Source organism: Oncorhynchus kisutch, linkage group LG6 (assembly GCF_002021735.2).
Source record: "Oncorhynchus kisutch isolate 150728-3 linkage group LG6, Okis_V2, whole genome shotgun sequence".
Lineage (NCBI taxonomy): Eukaryota > Metazoa > Chordata > Actinopteri > Salmoniformes > Salmonidae > Oncorhynchus > Oncorhynchus kisutch.
The window spans coordinates 79,931,623-79,952,848 of record NC_034179.2 but is presented as its reverse complement, the minus strand read 5'-3'; the positions used below and the strand labels follow the sequence as shown (position 1 = coordinate 79,952,848).

Here is a 21,226-nt window from a genome sequence, read left to right as displayed (position 1 = left end):
TGTCCATGCGTGGCCACATGGGAGTGCATGAATATCCATGTTCATTTGCATACGCATGTACACCGTAGTCCTACATGTGGGACTATGTATGCACATGTTTGTGTACAGTTTATGCGTTCACCAAACGTGTGAAGTGTATTTGTATCACAAATGTGTAGTAGAGATCAGTATGCTAGTGTCCATACCCACCTGCTGTCCCGTGTGTGTGTGTGTGTGTGTGTGTGTGTGTGTGTGTGTGTGTGTGTGTGTGTGTGTGTGTGTGTGTGTGTGTGTGTGTGTATGTGTGTGTGTGTGTGATGCGTGCTGTGTGTATGTGGACCAGATGAAGAGTGGGTGTTCTCTGTGTGGGGCTGAGATAGACAGTACCATGCCTCATCACTATGTCAAGGCTAATGGCCACACAGGTCAGCAGGGGTGGACACAGAGTTGGCCATGTAGACCAATGTATGTCAGCACAACAACACCTTTCACTCAGGCCTGGATAACAATACATGTGCATACAATAAGGACTAACAGAAAACCTCTGCTTTCTAATGTAAGGAAATATACTGGATATTCAGCAGACAAAATGCAGGGAAAAGTCTGTTGTAGATTCAGTTGACATTTGGATATAGATTGATCTGAAGATGGCAATTAAGCAAAATCCAGAAGCTAGGCATCTGGTGAGGCGGAGGATGCTATTGGCTGGCAGAGCATTACCATTTTAGTCCCATTTTCACATGATGAACACCAGAATGGATTATCTCACCATGCTAAACAGGCTGTTGCAAATGTGATGTATGAAAGAGGTTTGCGTCCTTGTGTTATTTGTCCATTTCCGTGACCCGGCAGGTGCTCGGTGATGTAGTATTGGTCTGATTAATGATGATCAGGTCTAACATGTCCGTTCACATCCAGACAGACCTGCCTTTTCTGGCCCTTATGAAAATGAATAGTCACCTCAAATCCCTAGAACGATAGCAGGCTGTCGACGAGCGCCGCTTTCTAAAGGGAGTCGATACAAATGAGAACCATTCTGCCAATTACAGAAGATTAGGTTCCCCTCCACCAATCTGAATCCTTAAAGCCCTTATGTTTGTACAGCTCTGTGTGTGGAATGGAATTCAGACACAAGATCTGAGCAGAATAGCAATAAAAAGAAGGTAAAAGGTCTGAGTGAACCTCTGTGGTAAAGAGACGAGTTAAAGCACATGATAATTGACACAGTAGTGTGTTGCGCTTGGCTGTAATTAAGTGAGCAACAGAGGTTGTCAGTTGTAAGGAGGATAGAACAGACTATCCTGGTGTATTTAACACACTGGAGCATTTATCATGTCATGCTATGCTTTACAGAGGGTGCTTCTGGGATAGCCTGGCTTTCTTTGCTTCATTTATCTGGGTCTTGTGCTTTATAGCTCCGGTTAGAGGCTTTGTACTGGTTCTTGATCCCAATGTACACAACGGAAAGTATGAAACTATTGTCTCCGGGGCCCCTCAGAAAAGCTTATCTTCTATTTTTAGCAGGCTTCTCCTCATTGTAGCCTCGGTAGCATGCCTACGTCTGACGGTTGTGCCATAAAGTATCTGTGCTTCATCCCCGCCAAGCCGGCAGCCGGAGACAACTCTCACCCACACATTAGTGATCTATGAGCCATATAACACAGGGCCCTGCACTACCTCCTGGAATACAGGGGACCACAGCTGTGTCACCCTCTCCGTGTGATAGCACCTATATGCGGTGAGAGCTCAATATTAGCGTAATGCGCTAACCGTTTATTTCGCATCACTCACCACCACTTATCACAGAGCTAGACACCAACCGGGACATACTGAACAAAAAAATATCCTAAAGATAAAAATCACATTTCACTAGAGGGTGTTTGTGTGACAGTGATTTATGCTGTGAGCATCCTGCCACCTCATTGAGATGGGAGTGAGTTCTGGGTGGCTAAATCAATTTGTGCAAAGGCCGTCGGTGCTAGTATTGGTTTCGTGATATGATCTTTGTTGTCCATTTTTTTAGAGGTCAGTGCAGATGCAATGACAAGGGCAAAGAACCTGAGCTCTACTCTCTGTTTCTGAGCTGGCAAACCATCCCCCACCAGGGAATTGTGGGAAAAGGAAGCTTTGGTTCTAAAGAGTATATGTTTTGTCAGGGTTCAAACCGAACGTAACGTCCATTACATTGCCAGTTCATATCCTCCCGTCAGATCTTGATGGAATGTCTGAGGTTAGACACCAGAATGGTCCTTACATTAGTCACTGTAATTACTCAGTGATTGTGACACAGATCTCCAAGGCGTGCCAAGAGTCATGTAGTAATAGCTAGCTAGCAGAGAGAGGGCAGAGAGAGCGGGGGTGATAATACTATAATGCTGGTAGTGGATGGAGGAATCTGACACCAGCAGGCCAGATGTTAGAGAGCTGTGGACAGGAAGAGAATATATATCCTGTAAGGCGTGTCATCATGTCACATGATCCATCCCTGCTGATTCAGCCTCTTGGTCTTCTGTTCTGACATCTCACAACTAGGCCTAAAACCGACCCACTACTTTGGAGGCTTCCCCATATGAATCACACTCAGACCAAGGTCATGAATTTGATTATACCTTGTTTTAAGATGTTATATTGAGCAATGTTAACTACTGCACAAATGACATAGGAGTTGCTCATCAGTTGCCAACGGATCAACTCCATGAAATTATAAAGCAGTTACTAAATCACAACCATGTATCAATATGTCAGTGCAATGTTCTTACTAGAGTATTCACAGTGTTCCTACACATCCAGTGTGTTCATAACAAATTATTCTAAATGAGAGGAAGAGAAGAATGACATGAAGTAGCACTACACCATGGTGTTCAGATGACTGTGTTGTTGTGCATGCAGAGAAGTGTAGCTAGCTATGCTTTGTGTTCAGTTTCTAAAAGGTCTCCTATGATGTATGCTATCTACTAGCTGGCTAATCAACCCCAGCTGCAAAACTTTACATTGTTGGTCATAACAGGTGGGAGGGGACAAAGGTCCCACACATGTAAATCCATCCTCTCTTATCTCCAATTGCCTTTCATTTTCCTACATTGCCTGCTGCCGAGCATCATGGGAAATAAGACGCTGAGACACATTTTTAATTAAGTGCAGTTTTAGCTTCATTGAATTTATAAAAACACAATGGGAGAAAAGAGAGAGGTATTTTTCCTGTCTCATTAATCACAGTGCTACCATGTCTGATACGGCGGTACAGGGAAGAGAACCAGGCTGCAACTGTGGAGTGGAATATTTGAACATCTCAGCACTGATGTGTGCAAAGCGGAGTGTTTGTCTGCAGGGGAGGCTTTGAAATTTCATCCACTCCAGCCCTTTTAACTCGGCAGAGGGAATGTGTGTCTCGCTCTAGTTGGCCAGTGGCTGTTACGGGGGCTCCGTGCCTCTCCCCCTTCTCCACCTCCCCCCTCCTCACCACCATTCCATGACCTGCTCTGTGTCAGATAGTTTAATGTGAAATTGCTTTTCTTTCAAATTTCCCCCTGGAAACGCAGGTCACTGCAAAATGTTACATCTCATAATGGCATGTTATTGTTGTTCTTTCATATGAGTCCTTGCCTTAGAAGTGGAGGATTCCAGTGGCATGCTAAGGTTACAGACAGCTGTTTTTCCCTGCCCCGCTCCTGCCCGTCTCTGATTCCAGTGGCATGCTAAGGTTACAGACAGCTGTTTCTCCCTGCCCCGCTCCTGCCCGTCTCTGATTCCAGTGGCATGCTAAGGTTACAGACAGCTGTTTCTCCCTGCCCCGCTCCTGCCCGTCTCTGATTCCAGTCATGCCCATGGTAACCCTGCTGAAAAATGGATCAACACCACTCTATGATTACTCTATACATTAGCGGGGCTTAAATTTAATTTGTTGGCAGGGCCCGGCGGTAAAGCTATGGGCCTGGCCTATCAGAGGCACTTTGTAAAGGCCCTGGAAGAGCCTCCTGGGGTGATCCTATCAGTCAGACACACTGACTGTCAGCAGACACGCTCTGTTAGTCAGCAGCACTGTGGCCCTCCCAAGCCCAGACGCTGGCGCTCAGCACTCCACTGGGGCAGGGCTGTGGGCACCATGGCTCCCCACCTGCCAATCAAACACCCAGCCAGGACCACGACCTCTGGCCCCCTGTTGAAATGGATGCTCTTCAACAGGTGATCCAACAGACAAGACTATATACCCATAGCAAGGCCACAGCACCAGTAGATACATATAGTACTGTAATGCTAGCACAGTACACTTATTATGTTAGCAAATCCTGATGGGGTATTTGACCTTAACTATGTATGGTCATTAGCCTTGATGATTCACCTGAATCTAAAGCTACTGCTGGTATCTCTTAGGTGGCTATAACATGACCATACTGTGAAGGAGAAGGTATGTCTAACTGTAAAGGGTTTCACTGAAAATGTCTAATGTGTTGAGACCAAAAGCCTTTTCTCCCCAGCAGTCAAGGAGAAAGGGTTGTTGCTAGTTGGTGTATATATGCATTTCTCTTGCCTTTTGAAATGTGTAGCTAGTATTTTTAGCTTTGCATTTTCATCTCCCTGAATGGCTGGCAAAATGGCTTGAGTTCAGGCCTGTCTAGGCTGCTTTTATCAGAGCTCACAGTCACAGTACAGGCAGAAAAAATGTATGTTTTTAGAGGTTTTCCCAGGGAGAAATGTTTCACCTGGTTAAAAAACAACAAGAAGCACTTACACTGCTGTGCGGCTTTAATTGGGGTCCATTTTCATTTCAAACGTTTTTAAATATCTGGAATGGAACACACACTGTAAAGTGCTGTACAAATCTTCCCAGATACATTACTTTGACCTCAGAGTCAGATTGGTTCAAAGCATATGTGTTCATAACATGTACCTTGGAACATAATAGCCCAGCTCCACCATTCAACACAGAAGCATGTAGTGGCCCTTACTCACAATATAACGTGAGACGGGAGTCAAAGGTTGACAATGACTTTCAGTTCTATCAGACTTCAATGAATAGGGAAGAAGGGAAATGCATATATCTGTGGAGAAATGCAATATTCGATTTCATATTTAATGTTTGATAATCTCTGTGTCAAACCAGACTAACCAGACTCCTCACCTGTTACCTTACACTCTTAGAAAAAAATGTGCTATCTAGAATAGAGGTCGACCGATTATGATTTTTCAACACCGATAACGATTATTGGAGGACCAAAAAAAGCTGATACCGAATAATCGGCCGATTAAATTTTTTTGTAATAATGACAATTACAACAATACTGAATGAACACTTATTTTAACTTAATATAATACATCAATAAAATCATAGACTTAGTTATAAGATGATAACACACAGAAATACAAGCCTTAGGTCATTAATATGGTCGAATCCGGAAACTATCATCTCGAAAACAAGACATTTATTCTTTCAGTGAAATACGGAACCATTCCGTATTTTATCTAACGGGTGGCATCCATAAGTCTAAATATTCTTGTTACATTGCACAACCTTCAATGTTATGTCATAATTACAAAAAATTCTGGCAAATTAGGCGACCCAAACTGTTGCATATACACTGACTCTGCGTGCAATGAACACAAGAGAAGTGACAATTTCACCTGGTTAATATTGCCTGCTAACCTGGATTTCTTTTAGCTAAATATGCAGGTTTAAAAATATATACTTCTGTGTATTGATTTTATGAAAGGCATTGATGTTTATGGTTAGGTACACATATGAGCAACGATACGCAACGCATCGATTATATGCAACGCAGGACACGCTAGATAACTAGTAATATCATCAACCATGTGTAGTTAACTAGTGCTTATGATTGATTGATTGTTTTTTGTAAGATAAGTTTAATGCTAGCTAGCAACTTACCTTGGCTTACTGCATTCGCGTAACAGGCAGTCTCCCGTGCAGTGCAATGTAATCAGGTGGTTAGAGCGTTGGACTAGTTAACTGTAAGGTTGCAAGATTGATTCCCCGAGCTGACAAGGTAAAAACCTGTCGTTCTGCCCCTGAACGAGGCAGTTAACCCACCATTCCTAGCCGTCATTGAAAATAAGAATGTGTTCTTAACTGACTTGCCTAGTTAAATAAAGATGAAATAAAGGTGTAAAACTGTTTTTTTTTTTATCGTCCAAATCGGTGTCCAAATTTCTGATTGTTATGAAAACTTGAAATCGGCCCTAATTAATCGGCCATTCCGATGAATCGGTCAACCTCTAATCTAGAACCTAAAATGGTTATTTCGCTGTCCTCGGTAGGAGAACCCTTTAATAAAGAACCCTTTTTGGTTCCAGGTAGAAAGAACCCTTTTGGTTCAAAGTAGAACTATTTTGGGTTCCATGTAGAACCTTTACCACAGAGGGTTCTACATGGAATTTAAAAGGGTTCTACCTGGAACCAAAAAGGGTTATCCTATGGGGACAGCTGAAAAACCCTTTTGGCACCCTTTTTTCTAAGAGTGTACACTTAACCATTCATTCATTTGATCAATTAATGGCACCCAGAGGACGAAATGGGGACACATCCGTCCCCCAGTGACACGTGAAATATAGACTGACAATGCCTCTGCTTCCTTAACACTGCTCACCACCACCTCTCTGTCTGACAGGCTGGCCTACCGCATGTGTCATAATGAGAGGATCTCCGCTCCGTCAATTAGATGCTGTCTGAACTTCTGTGAGGTACACAGGGAAAAAAGCCCCAGATGAAGGATTTGCCCTAGACTCAGGGGAACCGATGAGCGCTTTCCCCTTTGTGTGCAAATAACATTCGGCAGGAACGTCAGCTCTTTCCGCCGTCCGATTTAGAACCATCCCAGTGTTTCTTCCTTTTCTTCTGATGGCTGGGTGTGTGTTAGATCTGTCCCTGAGGCAGGGTTACAGATAAGAGCATCTCAGCATAAATACCAGCTATCTCCACCACCACGACCTACCTCCACCATCACCACCACCACCTACCTCCACCACCACCACCTACCTCCACCACCACCACCTACCACCTCCACCACCACCTACCTCCTCCACCACCACCTACTGCCACCATCACCACCACCTACCTCCACCACCACCACCTACCTCCACCACCAACACATACCTCCACCATCACCTACCTCCTCCACCACCACCACCTACCTCCACCACCAACACCTACCACCACCACCACCTACCTCCACCACCAACACCTACCTCCACCACCACCTACCTCCACCACCACCACACCACCTACCTCCACCACCAACACCTACCACCACCACCATCTACCTCCACCACCACCACCTACCTCCACCACCAACACCTACCACCACCATCTACCTCCACCACCACCACCACCACCTACCTCCACCACCAATACCTACCACCACCTACCTCCACCACCAACACCAACAACCTCCACCACCAACACCTATCACCACCACCACCACCTACCTCCACCACCACCACCACTTACCTCCACCAGCCTCTTAGAGGGAGATGAGGAGAAGCTCTGTCATTGTCTCTCCCTCTCAGTGGTTCACTTTGAATTATTTAATTACTTTGCTTGAGACTTGAGCAATTATACCTCGCGCTGCGTATCTGTTAATTATATCTGACCTCACGTTCCCGCTGTTCTATTAATTGTTCACCGAGATGACATTCTTAGATAACTGTCAGTGTCATATTCACATTGTACAGTACAATGTAATAGGAAGATGGAATAGGGAGATTTAATATTGCAGGTTGGTTCTGCGTAGCTGCCTTCTTGCCGTCGTCCTTATTCCAGGTGGGGCCATAATGGTACTGATGCCCCCTGGTTCGTCCTCTTAACCCGAGCCCTGCCATGGTTGCCATTGGTTACCCATGTACCCCGGAGCCCATGTGCACAGGAATGTTTTGTTAATTATAACTGATGTTCAGAGACCTCCAAACTCTGATCCCCCGTCCATGTTGTGCGCTGCATGCAGATGTTGCCAATGAATTTCAATCAGCCTGGCCCCTCTAACAACTGCATGCTTAAAACTCCTGGAGTACATGTCTCTACAACACACTCAGTGTTTATAGCCCGTCTACATCCATTGAGTGTTTGCAGCTTAATTGCATCCATTCCCTAAAAGTGCTGTTTGAAATTGCTGCTGCTGTTGTTTTTTTTGCTATTTTTGGTTTCCTTTTGCTATCCATCATTCATTTTGGTAAGCAACCCCTTCATTCATGTTGGTAAGCAACCCCTTCATTCATGTTGGTAAGCAACCCCTTCATTCATGTTGGTAAGCAACCCCTTCATTCATGTTGGTAAGCAACCCCTTCATTCATGTTGGTAAGCAACCCCTTCATTCATGTTGGTAAGCAACCACTTCATTCATGTTGGTAAGCAACACCTTCATTCATTTTGGTAAGCAACCCCTTCATTCATGTTGGTAAGCAACCCCTTCATTCATTTTGGTAAGCAACCCCTTCATTCTTGTTGGTAAGCAACCCCTTCATTCATTTTGGTAAGCAACCCCTTCATTCATGTTGGTAAGCAACCCCTTCATTCATGTTGGTAAGCAACCCCTTCATTCATTGTGGTAAGCAACCCCTTCATTCATTTTGGTAAGCAACCCCTTCATTCATTTTGGTACGCAACCCCTTCATTCATTTTGGTAAGCAACCCCTTCATTCATTTTGGTAAGCAACCCCTTCATTCATGTTGGTAAGCAACCCCTTCATTCATGTTGGTAAACAACCCCTTCATTCATTTTGGTAAGCAACCCCTTCATTCATTTTGGTAAGCAACCCCTTCATTCATTTTGGTAAGCAACCCCTTCATTCATTTTGGTAAGCAACCCCTTCATTCATTTTGGTAAGCAACCCCTTCATTCATTTTGGTAAGCAACCCCTTCATTCATTCGTATTCAGCTTGAGGTGGCGCGAGCGGCAGTCTGTTTAAGAGCGTGGAGGGGGGATGGCACCTTTCGGTTAAGGCTGCCTGGCCATCCTGGAGCGCTGGGTGCGTATGCTCGGACAGCTGGCCTTAGAGTTAGTCAGTGTCGCTGTGGAGGGACCCGGAGCTCAGTAACATGCCCTCCGGCCCTGCCCGCCTCCCTTCCTGCCTCCCTCCCTCCCTGCCTCCCTCCCTCCCTCCCTGCTTTCGTCCCTCCCCGCCTGTCTGCCTGCATCGCTGCCCGGCTTGAGGGGTAGGGAGGGGTGTATGGCTGGAGCTGCAGCCACAATCCATTACTTTTACCTAAGCAAGGGGAGAAAAAGGAGGGAGAGAGAGATTGAGTTAAGGGCTAGGGCACCTCTGAGTCCTGTCTTCTGCATGCTAATTTAGCTAGCCACTACGAGAGGGATCAGAATCCTCTGGCTGAGACGTGGCCTCTCAACCCATCAGGCCTGGATATCCCCTACCCCTTTGCATTACTATAGAACAGCTACAGTGTGTTCTCTACATATAGCTAGCAGACTAAAGTCAACCTCTATGATATGTAGAGAGATTTCTGCTCCGTGAAAAATGGAGCGAGAAAAATGTTGGATACACTGATCTTATTATCCATGACCATACTAATGATAACTCAAAAATGCAGAACTACTTTCACAAAATGCTCTCTGGTTTGGTTAATTGGTCTCAGTGATGGTATTTACGCTGGGGAATAGCTGGTTTATTTTAAACACGTTATTTCTTCATTAAACTTGTTTGACTTTTATGTGTGAGACCCTGGCACTGTAGTAGTTGCATAGTGCTGAAATGTAGTTGAATTATAATGGTTGAATTACGCTGTCCACCGTTACCGTCCACTGAATTGTCACATCTCCTGCCTTTCTTCAGTGGTCATTGTTCTGATTCCATCTCCCATGCAGGCTAGACAGACAACCCAATGAACATTTGTGCCCGAGCAATGAGACGCAGGGTGATTGTGAGCCACTGCTGAAAGCTATCACTATCCGAGTGGAAAATACACATGACAACTGGTTTACAGGTTCCAAATGAGAACCCACCACGAACGGGGGAAAGCCATCCTGGATTGGTACACACCGACATTTATACATTTCACCAACGGTTCTGTGCTGAGATGTGTCTAATCTTTGCTGTGCCTCTCAGTGAGGTAGGACCCCAACACTCTCATTATTTGACGACAAAACATTCACAGTGTGTATTCAGCCGGGTTCAGCCAGCCACAATATACTCCCCGCATACACAAGTCCCCTGTGTGGGATCATAAAGTGGCTCTATAGCCCAGCATTAAAGGGGCCGGCAGTTAAAATGCAGCCACATCCACTCCCCCACTTTAACCAGAGAGTGGTTGAATAGAGAACTAAATAAAACAGCCTGTCAATAGCCTTTAATTTTGAATAGAGAACAAATGCAATTCAATAGCCTGGTAATGGCCTTCATTTTCCTCCAGACTCTTGATATTGATTTGATGGCTTAATTTGACTTTGGCAGGTGGGATGCGATTGGCAATGTATACAGCTGCATGCAATTTACCCCAAACAACACAATAAACAACAAATATGCAGTCGTTTGACAACACAACTGTTTTCCATGGCACTGCATCCTGGGCCATCTGAATGTATTGGACCACATGGGGATCTGTTGGCAGGTCCAGGCTCCACGTTTACACCCAAAATGTTATTTTGATTTCACCGACACTAAGATAATGTTTCATAACACACAGTCAGTCATAAATTAGCCCATCTGTCTGTTTGAGCGCCTCAGTATTCTTCAAATCTGTCTCTGTGACTCCACGTGCTGGGTCTCTCTCTCTTTCTCCCTCTGTCTGCTTGACCACAGTGACTCGTTCTCGCTCCACACGGAGTTACTGATGGCTGTCAGCTCAATGAGCTAGTTCTCCTGAGATTGCATTTGAGCCAGATTCCTGACACACACACACACACACACACACACACACACACACACACACACACACACACACACACACACACACACACACACACACACACACACACACACACACACACACACACACACACACACACACAGAACATTATCCAGTTTGATTGTATTTCACAGCACGATATTCAAAATGAATCATTGGGAACTGTGTGAAAGTGAGTGGATGGTCGATGTGTCACTCACTCCCATCAGCTTATTCATATAGACGACTATACAATGAGTGCAGTCTGCAGCTGATTCCAGTCACATCAGCAACCCTAATGGAACCAGTCCCATTGGCTGACTACTGCATATTATGGGAAATCAATCTTCCTTTTTTATACAGCTTGGTCTATTATGCCAACATTGTCTTGAAAAGATGGCTTGTCTTATTTAACATGATATTTGATAGAGATATTTTTACCCTTTGTTGATCTAGTGAAACCGTACACAGATTATAAATATATATATATATATATATATATAATGTAATTCAATATATATATATATATATATATATAAAAAAATATATAGATATATACAGTGGGGCAAAAAAGTATTTAGTCAGCCACCAATTGTGCAAGTTCTCCCACTTAAAAAGATGAGAAAGAATTTAATGAATTTATTTGCAAATTATGGTGGAAAATAAGTATTTGGTCACCTACAAACAAGCAAGATTTCTGGCTCTCACAGACCTGTAACTTCTTCTTTAAGAGGCTCCTCTTGTCCTCCACTCGTTACCTGTATTAATGGCACCTGTTTGAACTTGTTATCAGTATAAAAGACACCTGTCCACAACCTCAAACAGTCACACTCCAAACTCCACTATGGCCAAGACCAAAAGAGCTGTCAAACGACACCAGAAACAAAATTGTAGACCTGCACCAGGCTGGGAAGACTGAATCTGCAATAGGTAAGCAGCTTGGTTTGAAGAAATCAACTGTGGGAGCAATTATTAGGAAATGGAAGACATACAAGAACACTGATAATCTCCCTCGATCTGGGGCTCCACGCAAGATCACACCCCGTGGGGTCAAAATTATCACAAGAACGGTGAGCATAAATCCCAGAACCACATGGGGGTGGAAAAATCATGCTTTGGGGCTGTTTTTCTGCAAAGGGACCAGGACGACTGATCCGTGTAAAGGAAAGAATGAATGGGGCCATGTATTGTGAGATTTTGAGTGAAAACCTTTCAAGGTCCTGGAGTAGCCTAGCCAGTCTCCAGATCTCAACCCCATAGAAAATCTTTGGAGGGAGTTGAAAGTCCCTGTTGCCCAGCAACAGCCCCCAAATATCACTGCTCTAGAGGAGATCTGCATGGAGGAATGGGCCAAAATACCAGCAACAGTGTGTGAAAACCTTGTGAAGACTTACAGAAAATGTTGGACCTCTGTCATTGCCAACAAAGGGTATATAACAAAGTATTGAGAAACTTTTGTTATTGACCAATTACTTATTTTCCAAAATTCATTAATAATACTACAATGTGATTTTCTGGATTTTTTTCTCATTTTGTCTGCCATAGTTGAAGTGTACCTATGATGAAAATTACAGGCCTCTCTCATCTTTTTAAGTGGGAGAACTTGCACAATTGGTGGCTGACTAAATACTTTTTTGCCCCACTGTATGTATATATGGGCCAAAATAGAAGAAATAGAAGAAATATATATATATATATATATATATATATTGAATTACATTTTGCAAAATAGTTTTGTTTTATCAAGGTATTTACTGACATAGTATAAATCTATACTGAAAAATAAAGTGCTACCAACATTTGTGTTAAGTAGGAATGAAATTCTGTGTAATTATTTTTCCAATGGCTGCCATATTCATGAGTGTATTTCTCCAGACATTCCATACAGAACAGGCTGTTAGCTACTGTACGTCTCACAGTACAGGAATAGAGACTTGTTAAGCTCTCTCTCATCTGGTAGGTGTGCCGCCACCCGTCCTCTGTCTCTTTCTTGTCATCAAAGGGGAGGGGAGAAGTCTTTACACAAGAAGACTCCTAGTGATTGTGACTCTTAAGTCTTACCTAGGTGAACAGTTTTGATCAGTGTCTGAATATTTAAAATATAATTTCAATGGGAGACGGGTTTGAGGGAGTTAAATTCTCAGTAGAGAATCAAAGCCTGTCTGGCTCATGTCATACTAATGATCTTTTTCTTCTCTGTCGCTGTCAAAACAGAAGCACTTCTTTCATTGTTTTTAATGTTGTTTTCTCTTCCCTCCCTCCTTCCCTCACAAGTATTTCATAGGAGTGCGGGGAACGATGATGCCTAGATAGAAATCCTGTGTCATTTACATGACTGATTACAGTGCAATTTCACACTTATTTGCATGGCTATACTGAACATCCTCGCAGAACTAATGGATTGTTGGAGGGAGCGGCTGCCTGTTCAAGGCTAGCTAACACTGGCCATGCAAATGAGCAGAGAGAAACTGATGGTGTGCTTTATTAAGCTCAGGAGTATCTGCTCAATAAGACACATTCAGAGCTGCTGCCTGCACGCCTCTCTCTCTCCCCTCTCTCTCGCCCCCCTCTCTCTCCCCTAACTCTCGCCCCCTCTCTCTCCCCTCTCTCTCCCCTAACTCTCGCCCCCTCTCTCGCCCCTCTCTCTCCCCTCTCTCTCTCCCCCCTCTCTTGCCCCTCTCTCCCGTCTCTCTCTCCCCTCTCTCTCTCTCCCCTCTCTCTCTCTCCCGTCTCTCTCTCCCCCTCTCTCCCCTGTCTCTCCCCTGTCTCTCTCTCCCCTCTCTCTCTCCCCTCTCTCTCTCTCCCCTCTCTTTCTCTCCCCTGTCTCTCTCCCCTGTCTCTCTCCCCTGTCTCTCTCCCCTCTCTCTCCCCTCTCTCTCTCGCCCCTCTCTCGCCCCCCTCTCACACCCCGCTCTCTCTCCCCTCTCTCTCTCTCTGCTGCTGGCTTGAAATATAATATTTGGACACAAGGTTGAGGCAGCGCTATCATTTCCTGTGTGCAGTGATGGGCTATTTTAATGTCCTCATTTCAAATCGGTTAGGTTTTGTTGAAAGGTAGAGAGAATTGTTTGTGTTTTGTGGAGTGGGTAGAGAGAGTGTGTTCCTGTTCTGCACCGTCGGTATGCTGCTTTAATGAGGGTTGTGTTGACGTCATGGGTTCCTATGCCTGCTGAACATTGTGTTATAATGTAGTCAGCTGTACCGAGCAATACAGACCAAAATATCTTCATTACTGCTTAATTGGAAATTGGAAAAAGTTCTATAAGGGTAACAGGGTTTGTTCATTTCTGCCTGGTATGTTGTTTATAGCCTGATCTGAGGATTTCACTAGGGTCTTTATGAGAGGCTGCAGGAGATATCTGCTACTTTTTCATTAGGCCTGTAATGTTTATAAGATTGCTTCATAGGGAATGTTGATGCGGTGGGATTGCTAGTTTATGTTGTGCAGTGTGATGGGTGACTGTGGCCATTATCAAATGAATGCTCTGCAAACCCAAAGCTGCCTCAATAACATGAGGGTAATCACATTTTTTAGCGATCATTATTTGCGATATTATGACATTAATAATTTCTCCTCATACTTTTATATATGTACATAAAATGATTATAAAATAAAAGCTTCATTGGAATCTACAACTCTCGCCACATATCTTGTTAATAATCTATAAAACAAGTGGGAACTTTTCCAATCTCATCTCCCATGATGTTCCTTAGAACAACTAGCAGTTCATTTCCACTTGTTGTAATTGCTTCTTCCAGTTAAAAAGAATGATGGCCAAGTCCATGCAGATGTTGTCTGGGTTTAGTCCATCTGTTCTCATGGGCCATGTCCATGCAGATGTTGTCTGGGTTTAGTCCATCTGTTCTCATGGGCCAAGTCCATGCAGATGTTGTCTGGGTTTAGTCCATCTGTTCTCATGGGCCAAGTCCATGCAGATGTTGTCTGGGTTTAGTCCATTTGTTCTCATGGGCCAAGTCCATGCAGATGTTGTCTGGGTTTAGTCCATTTGTTCTCATGGGCCAAGTCCATGCAGATGTTGTCTGGGTTTAGTCCATTTGTTCTCATGGGCCAAGTCCATACAGATGTTGTCTGGGTTTAGTCCATCTGTTCTCATGGGCCAAGTCCATACAGATGTTGTCTGGGTTTAGTCCATTTGTTCTCATGGGCCAAGTCCATGCAGATGTTGTCTGGGTTTAGTCCATTTGTTCTCATGGGCCAAGTCCATGCAGATGTTGTCTGGGTTTAGTCCATTTGTTCTCATGGGCCAAGTCCATGCAGATGTTGTCTGGGTTTAGTCCATTTGTTCTCATGGGCCAAGTCCATGCAGATGTTGTCTGGGTTTAGTCCATTTGTTCTCATGGGCCAAGTCCATGCAGATGTTGTCTGGGTTTAGTCCATTTGTTCTCATGGGCCAAGTCCATGCAGATGTTGTCTGGGTTTAGTCCATTTGTTCTCATGGGCCAAGTCCATGCAGATGTTGTCTGGGTTTAGTCCATCTGTTCTCATGGGCCAAGTCCATGCAGATGTTGTCTGGGTTTAGTCCATTTGTTCTCATGGGCCAAGTCCATGCAGATGTTGTCTGGGTTTAGTCCATTTGTTCTCATGGGACATTCACAAGGTAGCTTCCCAGGGTCAGTCATTGCTCTCACTGCTGTTTACCGAGATACGTTGCTTCTCTGTTTTCATCATCCTTTGTTTCTTATTGTCTTCCCTGGCTTTCATCATAAGCAGCGTGCTAATGCACTGCGTGTCTTTAAGGAACCAGGCTGAAATATATTAGTGCTCACCCTCAGATTATTTTCTAGAAATGGATTTGGGACTATTTGCACAGTGGCAGTGTAGTGGCAGAATACATGACTTTAACACAGCGGAGTGAGAAGACGGTGTGAACTGAGAATGGCTGTCTGATGAACAGCACCACACCATGCTTCTCCCAGCTCTACACAGGGAATTACTGGAAGTCAAGAGGGAGCTTGATGCAGTCTTAAAATAAAAATATATCTGATAACCATTGTGAGAAAGGTTGACATTAGGCTGACTTTGTCTACTGTCGTCTCTTTCTCTTACACTAAGCCTCTAGTGCCTGGCCCTCCACATTGTGACACATTTCTTATGTTCCTCCTGTTTGCCTTCTCTCTCTCTCTCTCCCTCCCTCTCTCTCTCTCTCTCTCTCTCTCTCTCTCTCTCTCTCTCTCTCTCTCCCCTCTCTCTCTCTCTCTCTCTCTCTCTCTCTCTCTCTCCCCTCTCTCTCTCTCCTCTCTCTCTCTCTCTCTCTCTCTCCCCTCTCTCTCTCTCCTCTCTCTCTCTCTCTCCCCTCTCTCTCTCTCCTCTCTCTCTCTCTCTCCCCTCTCTCTCTCTCTCTCTCTCCCCTCTCTCTCTCTCTCCTCTCTCTCTCTCTCTCTCTCTTCTCTCTCTCTCTCTCTCTCTCTCTCTCCTCTCTTTCTCTCTCCTCTCTCTCTCTCTCCTCTCTCTCTCTCTCCCCTCTCTCTCTCTCCCCTCTCTCTCTCTCCTCTCTCTCTCCTCTCTCTCTCCTCTCTCTCTCTCTCTCTCTCTCTCTCTCTCTCTCTCTCTCTCTCTCTGCCTGGGGCTGGTGATCAGTGCTGTATTCTCTCTCTGTCTCCTAGAGATGAGTGACAGATGGTAGCCATTAGTGTATATTCCATGCATCTGTTGCAAGGCGCTAATTTATCTCATTAGAAGGACGTGTGGAGGGGGAGGAGGAGTGTGTAGGACCAGGACACTGTTTCATTATGTGTGTAAAACAGAGGGAACGGATAGAGCCGCCTGGCTAAGAGAGAGACAAATAGAAAGAGCGGGAGAGAGAGTAGAGAGACACAGGATCGTGTGTGTGTCTGTGTGCACATATCTGTGTGTGTTTGGGCGAGTGATACCTGCGTGTGTATGTGGGTGTTTGTGTGATGCCTGCCAGCGTGTGTGTGTGTTAGAGAGAGTGGGTGGCAGTGAGCACCAGATTGGACCCACTGTGCTTATTGTACCCGGGGTCATGATGTATAATCACTTGCCTTCAAACCATTACCAATACACCCCCCCCCCCCCCCCACTCACATATATACACACACCCCACTAACACATAGAAGTAAACACACACTCACATATACACACACCCCACTAACACATAGAAGTAAACACACACTCACATATATACACACACCCCACTAACACATAGAAGTAAACACACACTCACATATACACACCCCCCACTAACACATAGAAGTAAACACACACTCACATATATACACACACCCCACTAACACATAGAAGTAAACACACACTCACATATACACACACCCCACTAACACATAGAAGTAAACACACACTCACATATATACACACACCCCACTAACACATAGAAGTAAACACACACTCACATATATACACACCCCACTAACACATAGAAGTAAACACACACTCACATACTCAATCAAAGGCATGTACACACACTCCACTAACACGTAGAAGTAAACACACACTCACATACTCAATCAAAGGCATGTACAGTTGGCACACTAGCACAATTAGTATTGAATATGGATGTGACTGTGCAGACCATTGTGCAGAGTGCCATGATTCCTGGTCATGTTGCTTGTAGCCCTTTACACTCGTACCAACATACAGGTTGAAAATGGAAGGTTTGGGATGCGGTTACTGTAATAGAAAAAGTTGGGCAACTTTTGCAAAAATGTTGTCTGAGTGGAGGGAAATGCTTTAAAGTACGAGGACTCAATGTATTCTGAAAGATGAGACGTTGAGGATTATAATGCTGCTTTAATTTCATACACATCACATTTCATCATAAAACCCATGTCATATAGTGTCAGTGTTTATGATCACTATGTTTGATGTACAGTTACCAGATGACATGGCATCAAACCCTGGTTGTTCTGAACAGAAGGAGACGGTGTTTGTTGTATTGTGAAGAACATTTGCCGTAGACCACACATCTGAAGGCACCATGACTCCATTTAATGCGCAACAAAATGATTATCTACTTCTATGAATTGCCTTGTGAAAGCCTTTAAGATCATCTTTTATAATGTAGCTAGTCATGTTGGCAAGCTTTCAAATCATGCCCACCTGACCCAGATTGTGATTAGTTAATGGACTGTTTTTGGATTGCGTAAACAACAACAGTAATTGTATCAAGGCGTGGATGCAGGGCTATGTTCAAAACAACTACAAGTGTGCCTGAACTTTGTGTCCTTATCTTTAGTGTAATAATTGTCCCATGATCTCCAAACAGTTCCCTTTTAATTTCTACCTTGCATAAGCTTTCCATATTTCTTCTGTCAAAAACATGTAATTTTAGCCCTATCCATATAGGCCAATTCCCACCAGTGTAAAGGGTTAACCCCACTACTATTTTTATCATGGTAACCATTCTATTTCTAGTGGCGGTTTGAGAAAAGCTAATCGAGAACCTGAATGTAGCAAAACAGCCAAGGGTGGAATATCATCCGCCCTGCTGTTGGGCTCATTTTAATTTCCATTCAAGACGCTAACCAAAGTGGATTAGGACGGCCTGTTTTCTGCATGCAATCTCCTCTTAAACCCCCAAAAGATTGTTTCAGCACATATTCATGAATAAAGAGCGACTTTAAGGAGATTTGGCATCTGGGCTCTTATTGACCTGGTTATATGGTTTTCGCTGGGCTATCTCCCCGCTCAGGGGAAGGATTTAGTCTGCCGAGGAAAATCTCCTATTTCTCCTCACGTAAAACTCCAATAAAAGCCACCTGGCGACCTCTGTGTGTCTGCGCTGAGGAGATGAAACTGTAGTGACCTATAGCCATTCACAGGAGCCAGGAGTTAAACGCTGTGGATCTGTCTCCCAGGCTAGAGCTCTCACTGGCAGGGTCGCTGGCACCAGAGGTCACCTGGTTTCATAAGACCCACACGTAACCAGGGATGTGAGACGGCGTTGTATAGGAGTATGTCTAAGTGTGATAGGGTATAGGTTTGTGTGTGCCGTTTTGTGTCCATGTTTATGTTAAACACACAATATCGGAATAATAATATTCTATTATATATACTAGGTGTACAGGTGTGCTAGAATGTAGAGGAATAGGTGTGTTTTATGTACGAGTGTGTCTACAAAGCGTTACCATAGACCCTTACATGTATCTGAAGTCCTTTCCATCAACTGTCCACGCCAGTCCTCTGCTGTGTCTGTGTTCACACACAGGTCGGTGCCTGCAGCCATGCTGGTTGAAGTGCTGAGTGTGGTAGTGGGTGGTTCAGGTGGCGGACTCCTGTGTCGGTGTTGAATTGTCTTTGTTGAGCAGGTCATGTGGAGGTCTCCATTCACCATGGTGACAGATGTAGGGAGGCATGCACATCGCTATAAGTGGGGATTCTTGTTATGCATCGATCAAATTAGACCTTGGCCGTGCCTGAGAATGTTCATTTAAATGTCAACCCTCATATCGACAGACCGTATGAAATATGGAGAATTCGGTGGAATTATTAGGGTGTCAGATGTCGTTTTTCTCTCTTTGATGATGGCAGCAGCCAATAGGAAGCTGATTCTAGGGTCGGCTTCATCATGTCAAGTCAATATTCCAAACAGGAAATAGACAATATTCTTATATGGGAATAGAATGAAATGGTTCAGTGGTGAACCTGCTCTCATCGTGTACATACCATCTAGAGACATCACGTGACTCCACAACGCCACAGACATACACCATTCCACTACATCTAATATAGCTAATCCATTGAATAATTCAGCAAATTGACTCGATGTAAACTTTAGCTATTGGAGAGAAACAAAATCAAGCATCAGTTCTCATTCGCTCAGTGTTATAATATGAATTACATTACTGCTGCTGGAGTTTGATGTGTTGAATCATTGTGTGAGCGAATAACAAAAGGGTTTCTGCCGTAGTGCTGTTTGAGAGTCAGTTAGTGAGGCACCTGACACTTCCCAAACTCCTATTGTCTCCCGCCTAATAGAAAACAATTAGCCCAAAGAATGTTTTACATGGCAGTACATGATACACTTCAATTATTCCATTGTGTCTATTTCTATTCTGAATGGCGCTATCTGAATGGCGCTGGTGATTGGAATTGTCTTTCCTAAGGCACAGCGCTGTCAACCTGTCACAGCCATCCTTCCTGCGAAAGCCCTGGAATAGACGACGAGGCAGCCGGGTCATTGACGTCAAATGAACGCTGCCTGCCTTTCTGCATGTGTCCAATGATCAGAGAGACCCGGGTTACAGGAAACAGTAGCTTTACATGTCCCATCTCATTATGTCTCTCCTGAGAATAGGAGCCTGACGTTGACTGTGGTATCAGTATAGGTTTGAGCTGGGGATGTTTCTGAATCAGAGTGTTATGACTCTATACTGGCTTTCATTTCATCACACATCATCACCTTTTTCCCTGGGAGCTCATTTGTTACCATGAGTCCAACTATACCTGAACCATGCCAAATGAAAAAAAATACACACACACACACACACACACACACACACACACACAGACACAAAAACACAGAGAGTGAGACAGCAGTGAGCCAGTAGTTTCCTGTGGGCCTGGAGGGGAAACCATGTTCTAAGGCCAAGGCAACGTCTCCCTGATGGAGAATAGTCCTCCGTCACTCAGCATGATCAACGCTACCAGCAGCAGTAAGTCTGTGGGTATACATATGTCTGTATTAGAATAGAACCATGTGTAATCCATAAGGACATGCTGTTGCTTTATACTGACACACCAGTACTTCAATACTAGTTGTAACACACTCTATGTGTAGTGGGTGCGGAGTCAGGCACAGGAAGAGGGTAAAGAACCATGTTTTATTCCGGCGCAGGGATAATGGTCACGCCAAAACACCAGGAGCAATAAGACCGGCCCAAAACCAGGACCCAACCAGTCTGGAGGAAAACAAAGAAGATCGCACAACCACAAACATGAACAGAGGAAAAATAAGCCCGAACAAAGAGCCGGTGGGCATTACCGGCCTAAATATTTTATCTTTATTTAACTAGGCAAGTCAGTTAAGAACAAATTCTTATTTTCAATGACAGCTAGGAATGGTGGGTTAACTGCCTGTTCAGGGGTAGAACAACAGATTTGTACCTTGTCAGCTCAGGGGTTTGAACTTGCAACCTTCCGGTTACTAGTTACTAGCAACACTCTAACCACTAGGCTACCCTGCCACCCAACTCAAACCTAACTAAAACCTAAACAAGAAACAGGTGTAACCAATAAGACAAAACCAACAGAAAAGGGAAAAGGGATCGGTGGCAGCTAGTAGACCTGTGACGATGACCGCCGAGCGCCACCCGAACAAGAAGAGGAGGGAGTCGTGACACTAGGAATAGAAGTGTCTGAGGTTCTATGTGTTCTGTGTCTGTGTGTATAGCAGGCTATAATA

At 44.3% G+C, this 21,226-nt stretch overlaps 1 protein-coding gene across 5 annotated transcripts in view; it reads left to right on the top strand.

The window, feature by feature from the left end:
- Positions 1 to 21,226, top strand: part of LOC109897631 (RNA binding protein fox-1 homolog 3) — a 409,231-nt gene that overhangs the window by 147,775 nt on the left and 240,230 nt on the right. The window lies entirely within an intron of this gene.